Genomic DNA, 24,460 nt, shown 5'->3' with positions numbered 1-24,460 from the left:
CCACAGGAAAAAAATATATAGACCAATATTCCTGATGAATATAGAGAAGCAAAAATTCTCAACAATATATTAACAACCAAATTCAAGAATACATGCAAAGGCGTAACACCATGAGCGAGTGGGATTTATCCCTGGTATGCAAAGGATGACTTAATGTATGTACATCAATAAGTGTAATACATCACATCAATAAAATAAAGGGCAAAAATCACTTATCATCTCAATATTTGCAGAAAAATTACTGACAAAATGCAAAACTCTTTCATGAGGAAAACCCCCAACATATTGGGTATGGAGGACTATACCTCAACATAAAGGCCATATAGTCAATGGAGAGAAATTGAAAGTGTTTCCCCTAAGATCCAAAACAAGACAAGGATGCCCACTCTCACCACTCCTAATCAGTATATTACCAGAAGTACTAGATAAAATAGTTGCACAAGACCAACAAATAAAAGGCATCCAAATTAGAAACAAAGTAAAACTGTTGCTATTTGCTGATATGATGTTACACATAGAATCCAAAAAAAAAAAAACATAAAAAAACTGTTGGAATTAGTCAACAATTTCAGTAAAGTGCAGAATACAAGATCAACATACAGAAATCAGTTGCAGTCCTTTACGCTAATGATGGAGCATTTGAAAAAGAAAGAAAACTATCTAGGTTACCATAGCATCAAAAATAATAAAATATTTACAAATAAATTAAACCAAGGAAGTGAAAGATCTGTATAATGAAAACCGCAAGACTGCTAAAAGAAATTAAAGACATAGATAAATGGAAAGATATCCCACACTCATGAAACACATTGTTAAAATGGCCACACTAACCAAAGCTATCTACAGTTTCAACACAATCCCCATCAAATAAAAGGCCATTCTTCATAGGAATAGAGGAAGTAATCCTAAAATTTGTGGGACCCACAGAATATCCCAAACAGCCAAAGCAATTCTGAGAAAAAAAGAGCAAAGCCAGAGAGATCACACTTCCAGATTTCAAACTATACCACAAGCCATAGTAATAAAGACAGTATGATACAAGCACAAAAATAGACACATCAGCCAACGAATAAGGAGCCCAGAATTAAATCCCAGCATATAAACTCAACAGATATTCACCAAGGGACCTGAAAATACCCAACAGGGAAAGAACAGTCTCTTCAACAAATGATGGTGGGAAAACTGGAGAAATACATGCAGAACAAAGAAACTGGACCTCAGTCTAACTCCACTCACAAAAATTAACTCAAAGTGGATCAAAGACAAACACAAGACCTGATACCATTAAACTTCTAGAAGAAAATGTAGGGAGGAAGCTCACCAATAATGGTTTTGGCAATGAATTTTTAGACTTCACCAAAAACACAAACAGCAAAACCAAAAAATCAGCAAATGGGACTACATCAAACTCAAAAGCTTCTGCACAACAAAAGAAACAGCAAAATCAAAAAACGTACAGAGAGAAAATTTACCCAAACCATATATTGGATACTGAGTTAATATACAAAATGTAAAGAACTTAATAACAAAAGTAAATCCAATTAAAAAATGGGCAGAAGAAATAGATATTTTCCCAAAAAGAACATCAAAATGGTCAACAGGCATATGAAGAGATGCTTGACATCACACTAATCATCAGGGAAATACAAATCAATACCATAATGAGATATCCCCTCACACATGTTAGAATGGCCATCACCAAGAAGACGAGACAACAAGTGCTGGCAAAGATGTGGTGAAAAGGGAACTCATAAATTGTTGGTGGGAATGTAAATTGGTCCAAGCACTATGGAAAACAACATGGTTGTTCAATAAAAACAACATGGCTGTTCCTCAAAAAAAATAAAAATAGATCTACCATACAATCCAGCAATTACACTTCTGAGTATATACTCAAAGGAAACGAAAACAGGATTTTGACAAAATTCATGCACTTTCTTGTTTATCACAGTATTATTCACAATAGCCAGGATACTAAAAAACCCCAAAGGCCATCAATGGATAAATGGATAAAATAGAGGTGGTATATATATACAAAGGAATATTACTCAACCATGAGAAAGGAGGTTATCCCGCCATTGCAACAACATGGATGGAACTTGTGCACATTATGTTAAGTGAGGTAGGTAAATCAGAGAAAGACATGTTACCACTTATAAGTGGAATCCAAAAAGTTAAACCTATAAAAAACACAGTAACATGGTGGTTGCCAGGGGATGCATGGGGTAGAAAGAATGGGGGATAAGACGGTGTTCAGGGGTACAAACTTGTAACAAGTAGTAAATAAGCCATATAGATCTACGCACAGAATAATACAGACAATAATGCTGTACTATAATTACGCAATGTGATTAGTACCACTACTTCAACAATCATATTACAGTATATGAATGTATCAAAGTAATAAGCTGTACACCTCGGACTTACACAATGTTACATATCAAATTTATTCAATTAAAAGAAACCTTAATAAAAAAGAAAAAAAAAGAAATGGATTGTGGTAAAATAAAAATAAATCTTTAAAAATAAATAAAAGCAAGCAGGGGCTTCCCTGGTGGCACAGTAGTTGAGAATCCGCCTGCCGATGCAGGGGACACGGGTTTGTGCCCCGGTCCGGGAAGATCCCACATGCCACAGAGCGGCTAGGCCCGTGAGCCATGGCCGCTGAGCCTGCGCGTCCGGAGCCTGTGCTCCGCAACGGGAGAGGCCACAACAGTGAGAGGCCCGCGTACCGCAAAAAAAAAAAAAAAAAGCAAGCAAAGAAAAGGGAAAGGTTGGGCAAACAGAAAATGGAAAACACAAGAAAAAGAAAAGTGGGTACCTACATTATTATCAGACCAAACAGATTCTAAAACATAAAGAGTTATAAGACATCATCATAAAGAAGTCATCACAAAATAATTAAAATAGTGAAATCACCAGGAAGGTAATTTTAAATTTCTATGGACTATTAAATGACTTTAAAATACAGCAAAAATTGATAAAACCACAGGGATAAACGGACATATCTATGAACAGAGTACAAAGAGTTTTAACACCTTTTCCACTACTGATATATTATACACTAGAAAAATTAACAAAGATATAGAAAACTTAAATAAGATAATGAACAAGCTTGACTTGTTGGTCATTTATAGAACCCTGCACCCTTACACATTCTTCTCAAGCACAATATATAACACTTAGAAAAATCAAGCACAATCTGGCATACAACAAATTCAAAAGAATCCAAATCTCACCGACCACATCATTCTGACTAAAATGTCATCCATCAGTAGAAAACAAAAAGATAAATATGTCCATGTGTTAGGAAATGTAAAAACACACAAGTAATAATTATAACAGAGATGTAAGAAAAAATAGATATAAAACTTGCAGTAATTAGGGAAAGTAGTATAGAAAGGAAAATTGAGAGCCTTTTATGTTTATACTGAAAAGAAAAATAGGGTTAAAATAAAGAAGTTAAGCATGAAACCTAAGGAGCCAGGAAAAGAAAATAAGAATAAAACAAAAATGAACCCAAAGAATAGAGAAAAAAAATAATAAAGAGCAGAAGTTAATTAGGAGAATACATCTAAACAGCCAAAAATTGATAAGGCTGATCCCGAATAGAAACTTGTAAAATTAACATTAGGAATAAAAAAAGAATGTAACTACAGACATTAGTATGGGTATTAAAAGCATGATAAGAATACTTTAAGCCAAGGATTGGCAAACATTTTCTTAAAAGACTAGACAACAAATGCTTTTGGATTATGGCTCATACCTTCTTTCCTAACTCTGCGCTTACAGCACTAAAGCAATCACAGACAGTATGAATGGGTGCGGCTGTATTCCAATAAAACTTTATTTACAAAAAGGGGCAGGCAGTCCGTGGGCAACAGTTTGCTGACCCCTGCTTTATGCCAATAAATCTGGCAACTCAGGTGACATAATTTCCTAGAAAAACAACATAAATAACAAAACCTTATTCTAGAAGAAATTTAAAAATCTAAATATACCAGTAATCATTAAAGAAACTGAAAATTGAAATCTTCCCACAAACGAAACATCAGGCTTAACGAGCTGTTACAAATTTTCAAAGAACAGAATGGTTCCATCTTACACAAAAGCTTCCAGAAAACAGACGCAAAGAGAATATTTTCCATCTTTCTGTGAAACTAATAAAACTCTGACATGAAAATCAAAAAATACTACAAAGACTCATAAGCGGGCTGCGCTGGTGGCGCAGTGGTTGAGAGTCCGCCTGCCGATGCAGGGGACACGGGTTCATGCCCTGGTCTGGGAGGATCCCACATGCCGCGGAGCGGCTGGGCCCGTGAGCCATGGCCGCCGAGCCTGCGCGTCCGGAGCCTGTGCTCCGCAACGGGAGAGGCCACAACAGTGAGAGGCCCGCGTACCAAAAAAAAAAAAAAGACTCATAAGCAAACATACATACATGGATTAACCACATAACTCCAGCAACATATCTTAAAAGACAGCTATATCACAGCACTGCTCAACAGAACTTCCTGCAATGGAAACGTTCTATAACTTGCACTGTCCAATATCATAGCCGCTAGCTACAATTAACACTTGAAATGTGGCTGGTATGCCTAAGAAACTGGATTTTAATTTTGCTTAATTCTCATTAAAATTAAACTGCCACATGGGGCTAGTGGCTTCTATAGTGGACAGTGTAGCTACCTTATGACCAACTTGGGTTTATCCTAATAATGCAAGGTTGGTTTATAACCAGAAAAATCTATCAACATCATCTACCACATCAACACACTCTAGGAAGAAAGAAAACTATCTCAACACATGCAGAAATCAATGCCCATTTGCTAAATATACAAAAAAAGAAAATAAGCTTACCTAAATAAAGGTTATCTACCAAAAACCAACAACAAACATCATTCTTAATGGTGAAACGTATCAAGTATTCCCTCTAAAGCCAAAAAATAAGAATAATTCCACTACCACTACTGTTCTGTAATATTTACCAGAAGATTCTAGCTAGTACACTAAGAAAAGGAAATCAGTGTATAAGGATTAGAAAGAAACTAATCTCATTATATGCAGGTGATATAATTTGCTATGTAGAAACTCATAAACAGCAAAATATTGGAAAACAAAAAGCTTAATAAGGTAGGCAGATTAGTATGCAAAAATCTACTGCATTTCCATACACCAGCCAAAGCAACTGAAAATGTAAAATAAAAAAGATATTTCAAGGTACATTTTAAAGATCTAACCAAACATGTTTAAGACCTATATGATGAAAAACTGTAACACCTTACTAAAAAACATAATATAAAATCTAAATGCTTACAAAGATATACTATGTTCATATCATAAAGACAGCAATTCTCCCCCAAAGTATCTTATAGATAAATAAGTCAACAGAGCACCTGAAAGACCTTAGCACCAGATTTTAAAATTATTCAGATGTGCAAAAAGCTAAAACGCACATGAAAAATGAAGTGGGGAGGAATTTGCCCTAACAGAAAGCATAAGTTATTACAGTGAGGACAGACATATAGATCATGGAACAGAAATGAGTCTAAAAATAGACCTACACACATATGTGTAACTTGATTGTGATAGAGTTAGTTTTGCAGATCAATGCAGAAAAGATGGACTCTTTAACAAAGGAATCTGAATATTCATAAAGGAAAAAATGGATTTCAATCCCTATCTCACTACTGATGAAAAAAAACAAAAGCATCCCCAGTGAAATGAAATGAAATGAAAGACAAAGGTTTAAAACAAGAGACATTTTTTATTACCCAAGTCTGGAAAGATTTCTTAAACCAAACTAAATATAAATTTAAAAAAATAAACCATGAAATAAAAGATAAATAACCTTTACTACATTAAAATTAATACCTCAATATGGGAGAAGGTATTTTTACAACTCAACTTTTTTTTAAAGTTAGTAACCAGAATATACAAAGAACACGTACAAATAGGGAAGAAAAGCACAACCAAACAGAAGAAAGTGTCACTATCAGGTGCATTACAAAAGAAGAATAAATATCCATTAAACATTTGACAAGGTGTCCCCTCTCTCCTTTGTAATGAGAAAAATAAAAATTAAGACCACAATAAGGAAGGATTTTACACACAATGAACTAGCAAAAATTGAAACAGGTAATAACACCATTAGTAAGCCAGATGCCAGCAAGGGAAACGAAACTGACACAGTTGGTTTAAACTACTCTTATTTAACCCTTGTGGTTCACTAGGGACCAGCCTCCTCCCAAGCACATGTAACAAACCTGAGCTCCATTTGCAAGAAAGAAACTAACCAGTTTGCCACATTGGTCCCTTCCTTTCAGATATTTGTATCTCTTATCTCATATTTTCACACTGTCAAGATACCCAAAACAATGTGGGTATGTGCCTGCCTCCCCTACAACCATTACATCCCTCTTTGATAATGTAGCTGCAATGAATTTAGGGTAGCAGTAATATCTAACTCCATTAAATAGGCCCTAACTGCCCTAATCAGAGTTACTCCATCTCCCTAAAGAGTAAATACATGGTTTACAGTAAAACAGATTTAAGCTGATGGGGATATGGCAATTCTCCAAGCCAGAGGTACTGATACACAGGTGGTTCAACCATAAATCAGGAATTTGTTTTAGCTGAGACAAATAATAAATATGCACATGAGGGCTTCCCTGGTGGCGCAGTGGTTGAGAGTCCACCTGCCGATGCAGGGGACACGGGTTCGTGCCCCCGTCCGGGAAAATCCCACATGCCGCGGAGCGGCTAGGCCCATGAGCCATGGTCACTGAGCCTGCGTGTCCGGAGCCTGTGCTCCGCAATGGGAGAGGCCACAGCAGTGAGAGGCCCGCGTACCGCAAAAAAAAAAAAAAAAAAAAAAAAAAGCACATGATTTCACTTCTCACTAATGTACAATCTCTCTCTTGCAAACGAGTTCTCTCTGCAAAGACTGTCAACATCAGAGAATCTATTAATGACTGAATTATACTGACAGGCAAAAGAAAAAAAAAACACAAGATCATCTAAATTAAACTACTCCCTATTCCTGATTTATATAAATCTCTCTTAGAACAAACAGGAAAAGAGGAGAGATTCTTTAATATAATGAACAGTACCTTTCAGAAGTAAAGAGCAAATAATTAAACTTAGTTAACAAAACACGAGAGCATTTCCACTTAGACAAGTGCAAGATAAGAGTGCTCACAGGGACTTCCCTGGTGGTTCAGTGGTTAAGAATCCATCTGCCAATGCAGGCGACACGGGTTCAAGCCCTGGTCCGGGAAGATCCCACATGCTGTGGAGCAACTAAGCCCTTGGGCGCCACTACTGCTGAGTCCTCGCGCCACAACCACTGGAGCCCGCGTGCCTAGAGCCCATGCTCCTCAACAAAAGAAGCCACCGCAATGAGAAGCTCACACACCACAACCAAGAGTAGCCCCCGCTCACCGCAACTAGAGAAAGCCCACGTGAAGCACAAAGACCCAACGCAGCCAAAAATAAATAAATTAATAAATTAAAAAAAAACAAAGAGTGCTCACAGTATCCATTTGGATTCATGAAGTGTCAAGGAACAAAATTTCCTAGTCCAACTACATTCAACAACAAAAAAGAGTTTATTTTATTGTCTTGGGGAAATAAATAGTAATCCCAAAGTAGAGAAGGCTTTCGGTATGGTTCCATTACTGCTCTTGACTCTAATTCTATCCCAGTTCCTTGACTGTGTCTTCTCCACATGCCAGTGTGAACCCCAAGACACCAGGAAATGGCAACATGGGCTACATTTTTTTTAAATATATTTACATTCAGAGATCAGTGTGACAGAAAAGTATGTAAAATTACATGTCCTACAACACTAAAGTTAAGCAATTTTTGGTATAAACATACAAAACTAAAAGTGATGATGCAATTTATGTGCTGACCCAGATCAAAGTCCAAAATACATCATTAAATTGAAAAAGCAAAACAATACATACAGCATGATCTCCATCTGTCCTTTTCAGGACAAATTTTAAATAAAAAATGTAATTGCCAGTTCTAGCTTAGCATTTTGAAATATTTCTAGAACTCAAGATGTAACTACAAAGGAAGTCTTTGGCTGCAGGCAAGTACATTATGAAAATAGTACTCTGAAAACAAAAGTCTACTTCTAGATTGCCAAATTATTGTATTTACTACATAGTAAATGAAAGAATAAAACTAACATTCATTGAGCATCTAGTTGCCAGGAACTACATAAATTACTTTTACGTATTCAGTACTTGGTGTTACTCATCTTTCTAGCAACCCTGAAATATATGAGGTTCATGCTTATAAAGGATTAACAGAAGCAACATGTCCACAGCCCACAGGTCATAACTCTTGTAATTGACAAAGCTGGAATTCAATTCCAAATTTAATTCAAATAGAATATTATTCAGCCATTAAATGAAAGAAGGAAATCCTGCCATTTGCAACACCACAGTGGAACTGGAGGGCATTATGCTAAGTGAAGTAAGTCAGAGAGAGAAAGAAAAATACTGTATGATCTCACTTATATGTGGAACCTAAACAAAACAAAAAACTGAATTCACAGATAGAGGGAACAAATTACATTGGTGGCTGCCAGAGCTGGAGGGTGAGGCGGACAAAATGGGTGAACATGGTCAAAAAGTACAAACTTCCAGTTACAAAATAAGTCATGGGGATGTAAGTGCAGCATGGTGACTATAATTAATAATACTGCATTGTTTATTTGAAATTTGCTAAGAGAGTAAATCTTAAAAAGTTCTTTCCATAAAAAAAAAAAATGTGTAGGTGTGGTGATGGATGTTAACTATAACTAGACTTATTGTGGTGATCATTTCACAATATATACAAATACCAAATCATTATGTTGTACACCTGAAACTAATATGGTATATATCAATCATATCTCAATTTTTTAAACATTTTTTAAAGATTTTTTTGATGTGGACCATTTTTGAAGTCTTTATTGAATCTGTTACAATATTGCTTCTGTTTTATGTTTTGCTTTTTTGGCCATCAGGCATGTGGGATCTTAGTTCCCTGACCAGGGATTGGACCTGCACCCCCTGCACTGTAAGGCGAAGTCCCAACCACTGGACCGCCAGGGAAGTCTCAATTTTTTAAACATTTTAACTTTACTAAGCAGCCCTTATCTTCCATTAATTCCCCATATATTGAACTTTCCACAGTTTGCCACCCTTAGAAGCTCAATGTCCTTTTTCTTCACCTTGTCGGTTCTCTAAAAACGCATTGTTCTTTTGTCAGTCTAATTTGTAGGGTCCCAGCCAATGAATTTAGGATGGATAGAGGAAACAGATTTTTTCCTCCCATACAAGAGATTAGCAAAAGACAGATTGTTATTCATGTATGGATGTATAGGAGTTCACAGAAAAATGTGACTCAAGGAGACATTTAAAATCTGAGGCTTATATAGCATCTTAATAGGAGAAGGGCATTGATAGGAAAACAAATGACTTTTTGAAAAGATAAATGGGCCCTGACAAGAACAAATGGGAGACAGGGAAGTTTTGTGACAATGTCTGTTTAGGTGTGGTGTGGAGACTTCTCATCTCCAGTGATAAGAGTCAATCTTCCCTGGCTGCTCCAGGAAGGGTATTTATGACAATTGAGTTCTTTGGGGAAGCTATGCTTTTAGGCAGATAGGAGATTTCAGGAACTCAAATGCCTTCTTCTCAAAATAATTTTTATGCCATGATAGCTTATTCTGGACCCCTTTAAGTGTCAAGACTATAGCAATAGAGGAGAGAGACTGGGCTCAACTCTGAATACAACAAGGGTAAGTGGGGATTTATAACAAAAACAAAAAACGTTCGCGCTTCAAAGGGTAACATCAAGAAAGTGTAACAGCTACCAACAGAATGGGAGAAAATTTATGTAAATCATATACGTATCTGCTAAGGGGCTTGTATCTAGAATATACAAAGAACTATCACAACTCAATTTTAAAATGGACAAAGGATCTGAATAGTTTTCCAAAGATACACAAGTGATTAATACATACATGAAAAGTTGCTCAACATCATTAACCATCAGGAAATGCAAATCAAAACCACAATGAGATACCAGCTCACACCCACTAGGATGGCTATAATCAAAAAGACAGACAATAACAAGTGTGGGCAAGGATGTAGAGAAATTAAAACCTTCATACACCAATGGTAGGAATGTAAAATGGTGCTGTAGCTTTGGCTTTTCCTCAAACAGTTAAACCAAGTTAACATATGATCCAGCAGAAATAAAAACATGTCTGCACATAAACTTTTACACGAATGCTCATTATAGTATTACTTATAATAGCTAAAGTGAAAACAACCCAAATACCCATCAACTAATGAATGGATAAAATATAGTCTAGCCATATAATGGAATATTTGGCAATAACAAGAAATGAAGTACTGACATATACCGCAACACAGATGAACTTTGACAACATTAAGTTAAAGACACCAGTTACAGGGCTTCCCTGGTGGCGCAGTGGCTGACAGTCCGCCTGCCGATGCAGGGGACACGGGTTCGTGCTCCGGTCCAGGAAGATCCCACATGCCGCGGAGCGGCTGGGCCCGTGAGCCATGGCTGCTGAGCCTGCGCGTCCGGAGCCTGTGCTCCACAACGGGAGAGGCCACAACAGTGAGAGGCCCGCGTACCGCAAAAAAAAAAAAAAAAAAAAAAGACACCAATTACAAGGGACCAAATATTAAATGATTCCACTAATATGAAATGTACAGAATAGGCAGATCTATAGAGACAGAAAGCAGATTAGTGGTTGCAGAGGGGAGGGGAAGGGAGATGAGACGTTAGGGGGTGTTGGCTAAAAGGTGTGGGTTTCTTTGCGGGGTAATGAAATGTTCTAAAATTGACTGTGGTAACAGATGCACGACTCTAAATATACTAAACCATTGAGCTGTACAATAAAGTAGTGAACTGTATTGTATGTGAATTATATCCAAAAAAAGGATGTTTAAAAACACCAATGGGATAAAAGCTACAATAAATCATATACCAATCCAGGCAAAGAATCAGGAGTCTGAAAGTATGTAGTAAGGATAAGGAAACCTTCCCTGAAAAATCACACGAGCTAAATCTTTAAAAAGATGTGCAGTGTGCCAACAGAACAAACATATGCAGAGGATGTCACATGAAATTAAAAGCACACGCAGATGCACAGACATGCAAGAGAATATAACAGTCCTGGATAATTTCACACAGCAGAAGTCAGAAATTCTGTTGCAAAGTAACTAAAGATTCTGATGGAGAGGGAAGCAGAGACAGATGCATCAAGAGCCCTGAACGCTCAACTTTATTTTTTCTTGCAAGCAATGTGAAGTTAACATTTTAACCAAACAAATAAAATGATCAAATGTTTTTTATATAAACTATTTTGACAGTCCCTGGAGAATGGATTGGGAAAAGTTAAGAATGGAGTTAAGAGACTGATCAGGAGGTTTCTAAACTAATTTAAGAGAAAAATGATGAGCTCTTTTTTTGCAGAACCTCGGAACTGGTCAGCTGCTTCAGGATGAAAATGAACATCTCTTTCCCAGCCACTAGATGCCAGAAACTCAGTGAAGTGGACAATGAATGCAAACTTTGTACCTTTTATGAGAAGCGTATGGCCACAGAAGTTGCTGCTAATGCTCTGGGTAAAGAATGGAAGTGTTATATGGTCGAAATCATTGGTGGGAATGACAAACAAGGTCTCCCATGAACCAGGGTGTCTTCACCCATGGCCGTGTCCATCTGCTACTAAGGGGTAGTCCTGTTACAGACCAAGGAAGACTGGAGAAACAAAGTGCAAATCTGTTCAGGGTTGCATTGTGGACACCAGTCTAAGTGTTTTCAACTTGGTCATTATTTAAAAAAAAAAAAAAGGGGGGAGAGAAGGATATTCCTGAAGTCACTGATACTACTGCACCTCGTCGACTCGGGACCAAAATAGCTAAAATTCACAAACTTTTCAATCTCTCTAGAGAAGATCATGTCCACCAGTGTGTTGTGAGAAAGCCCATAAACAAAGAGGGTAAGTAACCTAGGACCAAGGCACACAAGATTCAGTGTTTGTTATTCCACGTGTTCTGCAACACAAACATCAGCATATTGCTCTGAAGGAACAGTGTGCCAAGAAAAATAAAGAAAGGCTGCAGAATATGCTAAACTTTTGGCCAAGAGAATGAAGGAGGCCAAAGAAAAATGCCAGGAAGAGACTACCAAGAGAGGGAGGCTGTCCTCTCTGAAAGCTTCTACCTCTGAGTCCAGTCAAAAATAAGATGTCTAAGAGTAACAAATAAGGTCAGATATCACAAAAAAAGAGAGAAGAATCTACACTAAACCAAAAGCAATAAGCATAAAGGAGAAGAGTGTGAGTGATAACAGAAATAGTAAATTTAATAACTAACTGGAGAGAAAAGAAAGAAAAACCAATTAAGGAATGAAACTCAGGAGTGAGGTCAATGTTGATTTGAGAGTAACCAACATTAAACAGAAGCCACAGAAATGAATGACATTGTGCAAGAAAAGCTCAGAAAGGAGATGGAGAAAAAAAACAGACGAAGTACCGTGGAATAGTTTTTCCTCAAATTGAAATGTCCCCATATAACCAATTCACATCAGTAAAATCCATAATTACTATATTAGGAAACTAACCATAAAGATTAATACTACTTCATGAAAAAATTAGATGGCTCTAAAAAGAAAAGGGTGATAACTTCAGCCTCATTTAATATTTTCAATAACAAAGGCTTTTAAAGGTTTGGACTAAAGGCAGCATAGTGTAAGAAGAAGAAGAAAAGGAATAACATACAGAGTACCTACCTAGCCTGTGCTTGTAGTTCTAAACAATGTATATTAATTCATTTAATCCTCACCAACAATGGTGGGAGGTAAGCAATCTCCTTTCCTAGAAAGTGAGGCACAAAGAGGTTAAGTAATGTGCCCAAGGCTGAAAGGCTAATAAGGTCTGGGACAAGGACTCTAACAGTTCCAGAGCCCCCATGTTTTACCACTGTACTGGCTCTCAAAGGCCAGTATTAGGTTTTGAAAGCAAAAACAAAAAACCTTGGTTCAACGTTGGGTCTACCACCAACCTTGGCATATTGGTAAGTTAAGCAATTCAGGCTGTCTCCTCAGCTCTAAGAAGGAAATAATGACAGCACCACAGGGCTATTACGAGGATTTTAGTCATGAATGTAGAACACCTAACCATTACAAGTAATGATAATAAACGTGTACTGAGCACATGCTGGCATATATTAAGGCACTACCATAGACACTTTACACAGTTTATTTCACCTAATCTTCAAAATTGTCTCAAAAAGAATTGTTCCTCTCCTAGCCGTTTTTACAGGTTAGGAAACAGATTCAAAGGGATGGAGAGACTTGTGCATCATCATGTTGTATGGTAAACAGCTTATACAATGGCCCCAATTCTCCACCCCTCCGAGTATCCATACCCCTAGCAATGTGACACTGCTGCTCCTCCCATCAAGATAGAGCTCATTTCCCCACATCTTGAATCTTGTCTGGCCTCATGACTTGCCTTGAACCAACAGAACATGGCAGAAGTGATGTGGTGCCAGTTCCAAGTGTAGACCTCAAGAGACCTTGCTTGTTTCTACTACCTAAGAATCCTGCCACCACCATGTGAAGAAGTCCAGACTTGCCTGATAAATGATGAGACATGTGCCTCAGTCACCCTCCATCCTCCAGCAGAGAGTCAGCCAACAGCCAGAAATGTGAGAAGCCACCATAGACCAGCCAGCTTCCCGACAATCTGCCAGGTGACCACTGATGTTATGAGCTATCCTAGATGAAATCTGCCAAATCTAGCCCAGGTGATCAGAACCATCCACGTGATCTACAGATTCATGAGTAATAACGCATACTCATTTTAAGCCACTGAAATTGCGGGGGCGGCGGGGAGGTTGTTACAGAGCCATAGTTAATAGAAATTCATGGTAAGCAGAAGAGCTGGAATTTAAAGCCAGGTGGTCTGACTCCAGGCTCACCCTCCTTCCAGTTTCAGAGTGGATATGACAAGCAATGCTACTGTAGTATTTTCATTTGTGAAAATGAAGTCATTTATGTTCACTCTTCTATATTCTTTAAAATTAACTTATAAAAACTCAAAATAGTAAATGTAATTCTTATTTCCTCCTTTAGGTAAACAAAAAACCCAAGAAGTATATCAGATCTAGATTCAAAACTTGGGACTTTCCTGGCAGTCCAGTGGTTAAGACTCCATGCTTCCAATGCAGGGGGTGTAGGTTCGATCCCTGGTCGGGGAACTAAGATCCCACATGCCGTGTGGCCAAAAAACAAACAAAAAAACACATAGATTCAAACTCAACTGCTACCAACCACCTGCCCATTATTAAATATGGGATAATAAAAAAGAAAAAACTATATGCACTTTCTGAATATATTTACACTTCTTTCAAAGTAAATATTTCATATAGGGTACCCTACTAACTCCACAAGTATTGTGAAATGTACTATATTAATTTGTATTAACTCATTCTCACTCTAAACAGATTTACTTTGCTTCCCAATTCACTGACACATACAACACACCACATCACTTACCCACCTATATCCATCTATGCCCATATAGTTCCTTTGGAAGATCTTAGTTTCCACCAAGGGATGCAGAAACGATTCCATGAAACTGGAAGTTGAGACTGCCACCCAGCCACTTTGGGTTATTCATGCCAATGAATCAACAGACAAAGAAGGGGGTTACAGAACCACCTAGGGTTCTGATCTCACAATCAAGGGGAAGTCAGGTTGCTACCACACAAGAGGGGCTAACAGAAAGTATGTCTGGAATGCAGGAGTTCCTCTGGGAGGCCACTTAGTATTTCCATGTACTGCGATTAAAGTTAGTGGAAACAATCCAGGCAGGACTGCTAATGACCCAGACCCTTAAGGAATGAAGATTTAGGTCACCCCATCAGGCAAGAAACCACAACCAGCTGAGGTATTGCCAAGAACAGAGGGACTGTGGAATGACAGCAGAAGATAATTATAGACAGCAACTACAACCACATGACTAGTTGCAGAAATGAAAATTCTAATGAGTATTTCCTCCTTTTATGATATAAAAAATTTGTATATATATTAACCAACTTATTTCTTAGCTCCCTTTCTACAACCATCTGATAGTAGCTAATCTCATATCTCCATATTTAAGTTACAGGATGTTAAGGAGAAAATGTGACATAGGTAGAAAAAAAATTAACCCACCTATGGATAAAGGGATTTTGTATCCTCTCTTAAGGAGAGCGTTTGTATGTTATCAGGTGAACAAAGAATAGGTGCATTATTTTCACCAAAAGTATACTTTTGTAATTGTCTTTATTTATAAGGTAAATATGATAAAAAGAGGTGTGCATTGGTGCCGTGGTGACAAGTGATGGTCTGTGATGGCTTTTTACCTTAGCCGGGTTGCAACTACATTTTCCCAAATACGATTCATTCCCTGCATGGTTGTGGGTTAGGGTTGGCCTCAAAAAGAGAAAAAAAAAAATTCCCATGAGATTAGAAGACAAAAGTGAAGCAGCCACCAGGTTCAGAATGTCAACCTAAGGCCAGGTGTTACCACAGTAATCACACAGTGTCATGGAACTTTGGGCTCACTGGCATGGGGCAGCAATTGAGCCTACAGCTCTTCCAGCTCCTGTCAGATCTCCACCTTTGCTTTTCCAAGTAATACTGGGGCAGGTTTGTGTGCAGCTCCATGGGGAGGTGTGCCACACCTACTGCAGATTACCTACAACATCAAGGTTGAAGGTTACCTACATCATCAAGGTTGAAGGTGTGGAAGCAGTGAGAGCCATGAAAGTTCAAGTTTGGGCTCATAGGTTCTAACTCATTGCTAAAAGTTCCAAGTATTTGCAGATTCCAGTCTAACTTTCCTCTCACCCGTTCACGTCCATGTTCACTTCCCAACTACCAGCCCTGCTAACTTCAAGCCTAGCAGCAGATTCAGGTGCGTATAACTAGTTCCTACAATTGGTAAAAACCAATCACAACAATAATCTTACTTCTCTAATCAAATGCTAACTGACAAAGACAGAAATGTTATTTAGAGTTAGACTACTGTAGAAAGGTGTAAAGGTATCCACATGCTTCTTATCTACTTCTTATAACACTGAATTAAAGATAAAAACTCAGGGGCTTCCCTGGGGGCGCAGTGGTTAAGAAGCCGCCTGTCAATGCAGCAGACATGGGTTCGAGCCCTGGTCTGGGAAGATCCCAGATGCTGCAGAGCAACTAAGCCCATATGCCACAACTACTGAGTCTGCGCTCTAGAGCCTTCGAGCCACAGCTACTGAAGCCCAAGCCAAAAATAAGTAAGTTTATACAAGGAAAAAAAAAAGTCAAATAGCACATATTCGGGTTATAATATACCTCATTTACCTTCCATCAGCAAAAATATTTAAGGATTTACGCGAAGTATGTTAGGTTTGAACGCACTTACTTTCTAAATTAATTCTTTTTATTTATTTGTTTTTAGCTGCATTGGGTCTTCGTTGCTGTGCCCAGGCTTTCTCTGATTGCTGTGAGTGGGGGCTATGTTGCAGTGTGCAGGCTTCTCATTGCGGTGGCTTCTCTTGTTGCAGAGCAGGGGCTCTAGGTGCACAGGTTTCAGTACTTGTGGCATGTGGGCTAAGTAGTTGTGGCTCGCGGGTTCTAGAGCACAGGCTCAGTAGTGTGGCACACGGGCTTAGTTGCTCCGCGGCATGTGGGATCTTCCCGGACCAGGGCTCGAACCCGTGTCCCCTGCATTGGCAGGCGGATTCTTAACCACTGCACCACCAGGGAAGCCCTGCACTTACTTTCTACAGAAGCCAGCACAAATTTTAAAATCTGTCTCTAACTAAATTATATTTACATTAAGTCAACAAAATAACCTTGTTCAATTTAAAGAGAACAATTAAAAATCAACACATCTTAAAATATGTATTTAGACTATATTAATGTTAACCTTAGACTTACGCTAAACGCACAAAACAATCAATTTATTAGATGTATGTGCCATCTTTACAATCAACGCATCCAGTTCCCTCCTGGACACACTTTCTTTTTAAATATATTTTGCTTAAAAGTCAGAGCCATCAGGCTTCCCTGGTGGCGCAGTGGTTGAGAGTCTGCCTGCCGATGCAGGGGACACGGGTTCGTGCTCCGGTCCGGGAGGATCCCACATGCCACGGAGCGGCTGGGCCCGTGAGCCATGGCTGCTGAGCCTGCGTGTCTGGAGCCTGTGCTCCGCAACGGGAGAGGCCACAACAATGAGAGGCCCGCATACCGCAAAAAAAAAAAAAAAAAAAAAAAAAGAGTAAAAAAGTCAGAGCCATAAAGTCAAATTTTTGTAGAATGATTCTAAAAAGTTCTCCGGACCAGAGCTCATCCTACTAACCATTTAAACATAAACAGATGTCCAACAGCCCTATCATGAAAATGAATTTTGAGACAGAAGCAGCTGACACAAACATTTACATTTTACTACTTTTTTCCACAGAGTAGAAATACCAAGAAAAGTAAAAGTCAAAGACAGGTGAAAAACATTTTCTTCCAGTATTATCTGGTCGCATGTGTCTCACTGCTATCTATCAGAGGCTGGCGCTAATAAAGGGGAAAAGAAACAGCAGTAGAAATATGGCTGTCCCTTTCACCAGTCTTTATAAGCATTTTTTAACTCTAGGCTTTTCACTAAAAAATTATCTATTTAAATAAAATACATGTAATTGAATTAACAGTGAGTTTCTGGGGCCCTGAACCAAGATGGAGTAGAAGGATGTGCTCTCACTCCCTCTTGTGAGAACACCAGAATCACAACTAGCTACTGGACAATCATCAACAGGAAGACACTGGAACTCATCAGAAAAGAGACCCCACATCCAAAGACAAAGGAGAAGCCAGAATAAGATGGTAGGAGGGGCGCAATCACAGTAAAATCAAATCCCTTAACTGTTGGGTGGGTGACTCACAGACTGGAGAACACTTATACCACATAAGTCCACCCACTGGACTGAAGGTTCTGAGCCCCACGTCAGGCTTCCCAACCTGGAGGTCCAGCAATGGGAGGATGAATTCCTAGAGAATCAGACTTTGAAGGCTAGAGGGATTTGACTGCAGGACTTCAACAGGACTGGGGTGAACACAGACTCCACTCCTGGAGGGCACACACAAAGTACTGTGCACATCAGGACCCAGGGGAAGGAGCAGTGACCCCAGGGGAGACTGAACCAGACGTACCTGCTAGTATTGGATGGTCTCCTGCAGAGACTGGGGGTGGCTGTGGTTCACTGTGGGGACAAGGACACTGTCAGCAGAAGTTCTGGGAACTACCCCTTGGCGTGAGCCCTCCCACAGTCTGCCATTAGCCCCACCAAAGAGCCCAGGTAGGCTCCAGTGTTGGGCTGCCTCAGGCAAAACAACCAATCTACAGGGAGGGAACCCAGCCCCACCCAGCCCCACCCATCAGCAGTCAATCGGATTAAAGTTTACTGAGCTCTGCCCACCAGAGCAACACTCAGCTCTACCTACCACGAGTCCCTCCCATCAGGAAACTTGCACAAGCCTCTTAGATAGCTTCATCCACCAGAGGACACAGAGCAGAAGCAAGAAGAACTACAATCCTGCAGCCTGTGGAACAAAAACCACATTCACAGAAAGACAGACAGGATGAAAAGGCAGAAGACTATGTACCAGATGAAGGAACAAGATAAAAACCCAGGAAAACAACTAAATGAAGTGGAGATATGCAACCCTCCAGAAAAAGAATTCAGAATAATGATGGTGAAGATGATCCAGGACCTCGGAAAATGAAGACAGACAAAGATCGAGAAGGTGCAAGAAATATTTAACAAAAACCTAGAAGAATTAAAGAACAAACAAATAGAGATGAACAATACAATAACTGAAATGAAAATTACAGAAAAGGAATCAATAGCAGAACTACTGAGGCAGAAGAACAGATAAGTGACCTGGAAGACAGAATGGTGGAATTCACTGCTGCAGAACAGATTAAAGAAAAAAGAATGAAAAGAAAGGAAAACAGCTTAAGAGGCTTCTGGGACAACATCAAACACAACGACATTCACATTATAGGGGTCCCAGAAGGAGAAGAGAGAGAGAAAGGACCAGAGAAACTATTTGAAGATTATAGTCGAAAAATTCCCTAACATGGGAAAGGAAATAGCCAGCCAAGTCCAGGAAGCACAGTGAGTCCCATACAGGATAAACCCAAGGAGAAACACGCCAAAACACATGGTAATCAAATTGGCAAAAATTAAAGACAAAGAAAATTTATTGAAAGCAGCAGGGGAAAAATGACAAATAACATACAAGGGAACTCCCATATGGTTAACAGCTGATTGCTCAGCAGAAACTCTACAAGTCAGAAGGGAGTGGCATGATATACTTAAACTGATGAAAGGGAAGAACTTACAATCAAGATTACTCTACCCAGCAAGGATCTCATTCAGATTTGATGGAGAAATCAAAAGCTTTACAGACAAGCAAAAGCTAAGAGAATTCAGCACCACCAAACCAGCTCTACAACAAATGCTAAAGGAACTTCTCTAAGTGGGAAACACAAGAAAAGGACCTACAAAAACAAACGCAGAACATTTAAGAAAATGGTCATAGGAACATACATATCGGTAACTACCTTAAACGTGAATGGATTAAATGTTCCAACCAAAAGATACAGGCTTGTTGAATGGATACTAAAACAAGACGCATAGATATGCTGTCTACAAGAGACCCACTTCAGACCTAGGGACACATACAAACTGAAAGTGAGGGGATGGAAAAAGATATTCCATTCAAATGGAAATCAAAAGAAAGCTGGAGTAGCAATACTCACATCAGATAAAATAAACTTTAAAACAAAGAATGTTACAAGAGACAAGGAAGGACACTACAAAATGATCAAGGGATCAAACTAAGAAGATATAACAATTATAAATATATATGCACCCAAAATAGGACCACCTCAATACGTAAGGCACCTACTAACAGCAATAAGAGAGGAAATCGACAGTAACACAGTAATAGTAGGGGACTTTAACACCTCACTTACACCAATGGACAGATCATCCAAAATAAAAATAAATAAAGAAACAGAAGCTTTAAATGACACAATACACCAAATAGATTTAACTGACATTCATAGGACATTCCACCCAAAAACAGCAGATTACACTTCCTTCTCAAGGGCACACGGAACATTCTCCAGGACAGATCACATCTTGGGTCACAAATCAAGCCTCAGTAAATTTAAGAAAACTGAAATCATATCAAGCATATTTTCTGACCACAATGCTATGAGATTAGAAATGAATTACAGGGGAAAAAATGCAAAAAAACACAAACACATGGAGGCTAAACAATATGTTACTAAATAGCCAACAGATCACTAAAGAAATCAAAGAGGAAATCAAAAAATACCTAGAGACAAATGACAATGAAAATATGACGATCCAAAACCTATGGGATGCAGCAAAGCAGTTCTAAGAGGGAAATTTATAGCTATGCAAGCCTAACTCAAGAAACAAGAAAAATCTCCAGTAAAGAATCTAACCTTACACCTAAAGGAACTAGAGAAAGAAGAACAAACAAAACCCAAAGTTAGCAGAAGAAAAGAAATCATAAAGACCAGGGCAGAAATAAATGAAATAGAAACAAAGAAAACAATAGCAAAGATCAATAAAACTAAAAGCTGGTTCTTAGAGAAGATAAACAAAATGGATAAATCATTAGACTTATCAAAAAAAAAACAGAGAGAGGACTCAAATCAATAAAATTTGAAATGAAAAAGAAGAAGTTACAACACACATCACAGAAATACAAAGCATCCTAAGAGACTACTACAAGCAACTCTATGCCAATAAAATGGACAACCTGGAAGAAATGGATAATTTCACAGAAAGGTATAACCTTCCAAGACTGAACCAGGAAGAAGTAGAAAATATGAACAGACCAATCACAAGTAATGAAATTGGAATTGTGATTAAAAATCTTCCAACAAACAAAAGTCCAGGACGAGAAGGCATCAGAGGTGAATTCTATCAAACATTTAGAGAAGAGCTAACACCCATTCTTCTCAAACTCTTTCAAAAAACTGTGGAGGAAGGAACACTCCCATACGCATTCTATGAGGCCACTATCACCCTGATACCAAAACCAGACACATATACTACAAAAAAAGAAAATTACAGACCAATATCACTGATAAATAATTGCAAAAATCCTCAACAAAATACTAGCTAACAGAATCCAGCAACACATTAAAAGGATCATACACCATGATCGAGTGGGATTTATCCCAGGGATGCAAGGATTCCTCAATATATGCAAATCAGTGTGATATACCATATTAACAAACCAAAGAATAAAAACCATATGATCTCAACAGATGCAGAAAAAGCTTTTGACAAAATTCAACACGCATTTATGATAACAACTCTACAGAAAGTGGGCACAGAGGGAACCTACCTCAACATAATAAAGGCCATACGACAAACTCACAGCAAACATCATTCTCAATGGTGAAAAACTGAAAGAATTTCCTCTAAGATCAGGAACAAAACAAGGATGTCCACTCTCACCATTATTCAACATAGTTTTGGAAGTCCTAGCCATGGCAATCAGAGAAGAAAAAGAAATAAAAGGAATGCAAATTGGAAGAAGTGAAACTGTCACTGTTTGCAGATGACACAATACTACACATAGAGAATCCTAAAGAAGCCACCAGAAAACTACTAGAGTTAATCAATTTGGTAAAGTTGCAGGATACAAAACTAATGCACAGAAATCTCTTGCATTCCTATACACTAATGATGAAAACTCTGAAAGAGGAACTAAGGAAACACTCCCATTTACCACTGCAACAAAAAGAATAAAATACCTAGGAATAAACCTAACTAAGGAGACAAAAAGACCTGTATGCAGCAAACTATAAGACATTGATGAAAGAAATTAAAGATGATACCAACAGATGGAGAGATATACCATGTTCTTGGATTGGAAAAATCAATACTGTGAAAATGACTATACTACCCAAAGCAATCTACAGATTCAATGCAATCCTCATCAAATTACCAATGGCATTTTTTACAGAACCAGAACAAAAAAATCTCAAAATTTGTATGGAGACACAGAAGACCCTGAATAGCCCAAGCAGTCTTGAGGGAAAAAAACGGAGCTGGAGGAATCAGACTCCCTGACTTCACACTATACTACAAAGCTACAGTAATCAAGACAATATGGTACTGGCACAAAAACAGAAACATAGATCAATGGAACAAGATAGAAAGCCCAGATATAAACCCACGCACCTAAGGTCAACCAATCTATGACAAAGAAGGCAAGGATATACAATGAAGAAAAGACAGTCTCTTCAATAAGTGGTACTGGGAAATCTGGACAGCTACAGGTAGAAGAATGGAATTAGAACACTCCCTAACACCATACACAAAAAACAACTCAAAATGGATTTGAGACCTATATGTAAGACCAGACACTATAAAACTCTTAGAGGAAAACATAGGAGGAACACTCTTTGACATACATCACAACAAGATCTTTTTTGATCCACTTCCTAGAGTAATGGAAATAAAAACAAAAATAAACAAATGGGACCAAATGAAACTTCAAAGCTTTTGCACAGCAAAGGAAACCATAATCAAGACGAAAAGACAACCCTCAGAATGGGGGAAAATTATTTGCTAACAAATCAACCGACAAAGGATTAATCTCCAAAATATATAAACAGTTCACGCAGCTCAATATTAAAGAAACAAACAATGCAATCCAAAAATGGGCAGAAGACCTAAATAGACATTTCTCCAAAGAAGACATACAGATAGCCAAGAAGCACATGAAAAGCTGCTCAACATCACTAATTCTTAGAGAAATGCAAATCAAAACTACAATGAGATATCACCGGACACCAGTTAGAATGGCCATCATCAGAAAATCTACAAACAACAAATGCTGGAGAGGGTGTGGAGAAAAAGGAACCCTCTTGCACTGTTGGTGGGAATGTAAACTGATACAGCCACTATGGAGAACAGTATGGTGATTCCTTAAAAAACTAAAAATATAATTACCATATGACCCAGCAATCCCACTACTGGGCATATTCCCTGAGAAAACCATAATTCAAAAAGACACATGCACCCCAATGTTCATTGCAGCACTATTTACTATAACCAGGTCATGGAAGCAACCTAAACGCCCATCAACAGATGAATGGATAAAAAAGTTGTGGTACATATATACAATGGAAAATTACTCAGCCATAAAAAGTAAAGAAATTGGGTCATTTTTTGAGACGTGGATGGATTTAGGGACTGTAATACAGAGTGAAGTCAGAAAGAGAAAAACAAATATCGTATGTTAACGCATATATGTGGAACCTAGAGAAATGGTACAGATGAACCAGTTTGCAGGGCAGAAATTGAGACACAGATGTAGAGAACAAACGTATGGACACCAAGGGGGGAAAGCCATGGGGGGTGGTGGTGGTGGAGTTGTGATGAATTGGGAGATTGGGATTGACCTGTATACACTGATGTGTACAATATTGATGGCTAGGGCTTCCCTGGTGGCGCAGTGGTTGAGAGTCCGCCTGCCGATGCAGGGGACGCGGGTTCATGCCCCGGTCCGGGAAGATCCCACATGCCGCGGAGCGGCTGGGCCCATGAGCCATGGCCACTGAGCCTGCGCATCCAGAGCCTGTGCTCCGCAATGGGAGAGGCCACAACAGTGAGAGGCCCGCATACCGCAAAACTGATGGCTAACAAGAAACTGCTGTATAAGAAAATAAAATTAAATTAAAAAATTTTTAAAAAGAAAAAATAGTGAGTTCTGTCTTACTCTAAATATGCGTAAGCCTGACACAAGGTGTGCATTAAGTCAGCAACTGTACTTAAAGGGCCAGTTTGAAATGAATGAAAATCAGTCTGAAGAGTTCTAATAATGGTGGAGTAGTTCTGTCAACTCATTAAATTAATGCTTCCACATATAGCAATTACAAAAAAACAAATAAAACCTGTGGATAAAACACTTTTAAGAATGACTTGAAGGCAGAGCAAATCACCGAGAGCAGGAAGAAATTGGAAATTTGACCACTGAAAGAAGGGAAGTACAGTGGAAAAGGTTCAAATTTACACAGCTTTTCCCCTGAAGGCACTCCTAGTCTGCCATAGCACAGGGCTACTAGAACTCAAGCAGAAAGATTAAGTTTTATTAAGTTCATGGCCACAAAGTGGCTAGAAATAGAGAACAAATTCAGGAAAGGAGTGAGTCAAAGCAGCAGAAGCCTCAAAAACTAATATAAACTCCTTCAAATTCTTCACTGAACCCTGAGGTGAGTATGCTCAGGGAAGATTTCAAGGAGCTCAATGGAAAACAATAACTGGAAATCTACAAG

General features: G+C 38.6%; 1 protein-coding gene and 1 pseudogene across 7 annotated transcripts in view; one reads left to right on the top strand and one right to left on the bottom strand.

Moving 5' to 3' along the window:
* The window catches only part of PDS5B (PDS5 cohesin associated factor B), a 197,083-nt gene that overhangs the window by 153,372 nt on the left and 19,251 nt on the right, over positions 1 to 24,460 (bottom strand). The window lies entirely within an intron of this gene.
* LOC309792455 (small ribosomal subunit protein eS6-like) lies at positions 11,415 to 12,333 on the top strand (annotated as a pseudogene). Its single transcript has one exon. The product of its transcript is annotated as a small ribosomal subunit protein eS6-like (transcript).

This window comes from Mesoplodon mirus (genome assembly GCF_964341445.2).
Source record: "Mesoplodon mirus genome assembly, chromosome: 17".
NCBI lineage: Eukaryota > Metazoa > Chordata > Mammalia > Artiodactyla > Ziphiidae > Mesoplodon > Mesoplodon mirus.
This window is presented reverse-complemented; position numbering and strand designations above follow the sequence as displayed.